The sequence below is a fragment of the Heptranchias perlo genome, chromosome 4 (assembly GCF_035084215.1).
Source record: "Heptranchias perlo isolate sHepPer1 chromosome 4, sHepPer1.hap1, whole genome shotgun sequence".
Taxonomy (NCBI): domain Eukaryota; kingdom Metazoa; phylum Chordata; class Chondrichthyes; order Hexanchiformes; family Hexanchidae; genus Heptranchias; species Heptranchias perlo.
In genome coordinates, this window is record NC_090328.1 from 115201532 (window position 1) to 115204661 (window position 3130).

Sequence of the window (3130 nt, forward strand, 5' to 3'; positions counted from 1 at the left end):
GACCACATATCTTCTCCATCACCAAGACCGCCTACTTCCACCTCCATAACATCGCCTCTGCCCCTGCCTCAGCTCATCTGCTGCTGAAACCCTCGTCCATGCCTTTGTTACCTCTAGACTGGACTATTCCAATGATCTCCTGGTCGGCCTCCAATCTTCCACCCTCCATAAACTTGAACTCATCCAAAACTCTGTTGCCTGTACCCTAACTCGCACCAAGTCCCGTTCTCCCATCACCCTCTGTGCTCGCTGACCTACATTGGCTCCTGATCCGGGAACGCCTCAATTTTAAAATTCTCATTCTTGTTTTCAAATCCCCCCATGACCTCACCCCTCCCTATCTCTGTAACCTCCTCCAGCCCTACAACACTCCGCTAGAGATCTCTGCGCTCCTCTAATTCTGGCCTCTTGCGCATCCCCGATTTTAATCGCTCCAACATTGATGGCGGTGCCTTCAGCTGCCGAGGCCCTAAGCTCTGAAATTCCCTCCCTAAACCTCTCCACCTCTCTCTCCTTCTTTAAGATGCTCCTTAAAACCTACCTCTTTGACCAAGTATTTGGTCTCCTTATGTGGCTCAGTGTCAAATTTTGTTTGATAATCGCTCCAGTGAAGCGCCTTGGGACATTTTACTATGTTAAAGGCGCTATATAAATGTTAGTTGTTGTTGTATGTTCTTTTTGCTGGTTTGCCAACACAGGAACTGCTATCTGTGACAAAACAATAACAAATTGTGCAACATAACAAAACACAACTCTGTTTTAGCAATGGATAATCTGTGTTCTAAAACTGTTGTGTTCACAGATCAACATTAGGAAGTTAGAAAGATAGGATAGGAACAGGACGAGGCCATTCAGCCCCTCGGGCCTGTTCCACCAGCCTTGTTTCACTGCTAACCTAAAGATTTTGTTTCAACGTCCCAGGCAGGGCTTCCTATTGCCTAAAGTCGCTTGCCTCAGTAACATCATCTTTGTCCCTGGACACCATATGGAAGTGAGACGGTCTAGTTGTGGGGTGAGGCTGTGCAGAAGAAGCTGGAATTGGCCAGCTTGCTCCTCCAACTGACCAATTGGGTGGTAGTGTTCGAGGATAAACTGTGCCACCTTCCTAACTGAGGAAGACATGTTGCTCAGTGTTTAATTGGCCATTGTCTTCTGTAGAATAGGATATAAATGATCAGGTTCCATGTGTCCACACAAAACTGTCCATCCCATTTCCCCCGGGGAGAATTTGGGGCGAAATCCAGTGATGCCGATATCCCACCTGATTTGCTGTGGCCCTTAAATTGCAGTGGGGCAGGGGGAGTGTTAGATGGACCTTCCATCCCCCCTTCCCTCCCCCCACCTCGCATCAACGTGGCACCCTGGGATGTTCCCGGGAATTCCACCCTTTACACCCTCCAAATATGTCAGCTGAGAGCTGACGTGGATCCTGCTCAGGGCTTTAAGAGACTCCAAATCTTTTGGTCAAAGTTGACTGACTTCACAAACAGATCATTGAATTGATTAACATATCTGTTGATTAACATCCTTAATCAATTAGAATTGATTAATCAGAATAGGTGTTGACAACAGCTCCAACCTTCTAGTTTAATCCAAAAATAAACTTTACATTTCACAATAAAGCTTTGGCTAGTCTTCTATATTAAATTCCAGTACTGTACAATTATATGGTGTGAGATGTGCTTCCACTTTACAAATAGAACTCCTGAATGTATTTTGGGCAGTGTATGCACGGCTAATCATTGTCACATAGCTTAGTCTTTCAAGTGGTTCGGTTACTAACATATCAAAATAACTGGTCGCTTCTCTCAACACATTGACGCAATGGAATACAGTAAACACATCTGAGCTCTACTGAGATTCACCTTTACATTTGCTGTCACATTCCACATGTTTGGTTTCACAATTTGCACAGTCTATATAATCAATTCTGTGCCTTCCTGTGAAAGAAGAAAGCTATAATTATATAAAATACTCTAAACTGTTATTTCTCTAACAATTCAATTTTAAGAACTGCAAACTAATTCTTTTATTATTCCCTTCTGTGGATTATGGGAGGATAATATTCTGCAGTTAGTACATCACAATACAAACCTTATTTTATTTAAATCAGTGTAGTAATGTAACAACTATTACGGACTTTACTGCAGTTAAACACAATACTATAAAATAACAGTAAAAAAAAAGACCCAAAAATTCCTGGAGATAGAGTGAGGAAAATCCCATTTTATTTTATTCATTCATGGGATGTGGGCGTCGCTGGCGAGGCCGGCATTTATTGCCCATCCCATTTTCCCCGGGGAGAATTTGGGGCGAAATCCGGTGATGCCGATATCCCACCTGATTTGCTGTGGCCCCTTAAATTGCAGTGGGGCAGGGGGAGTGTTAGATGGACCTTCCATCCCCCCTTCCCTCCCCCCACCTCGCATCAACATGGTACCCTGGGATGTTCCCGGGAATTCCACCCTTTACACCCTCCAAATATGTCAGCTGAGAGCTGACGTGGATCCTGCTCAGGGCTTTAAGAGACTCCAAATCTTTACTAGGGAAAGGTAATCAATCTCGGGGGGGGGGGGGGATCAATGACCTTTTCAAACACAGCCGCTTGTTCCGTTGGGAGCCAAAGAAGAGAACTTTCTTCATGCCCTCGCCTGGTTGTCAAAGCGGCATAGTGCTACCTCTGACATTACCACCGCCCTGGCAGGTCAGGACAGGCACTGCTGGCTGATGTGTCCTTGTATCCACAATGTTTCACCCCATCCATGCAAATGGCCCAATCACAGGCCTCCAGTTTGGGGCTAGGTTGGACAGAGATTCTGCGCCACTGCATTTGCATCGGCAGAATGGACCCCCTCCAGGAATTTAGGCTCCAGGGCCTAAGAGTCAAATTAGACCAGATAATAAATGTGGTCGAGGGTTAAACGATAAATTTAATCCCAGAGTCAAATGACGACCATAAACATCTCTAGCTCTGATCTCACTGTTCCTTTTGTTACCTACACACCGTTGATTAACTCTGTATCTGGTTACTTGCTCCCAACCAGTACATCTTTGCAATATACGGGATACATTTTCGTTTCTTCACCCCTAAAGCATTTATGTAGATTGCTATTAATCAGATGCCACAAAT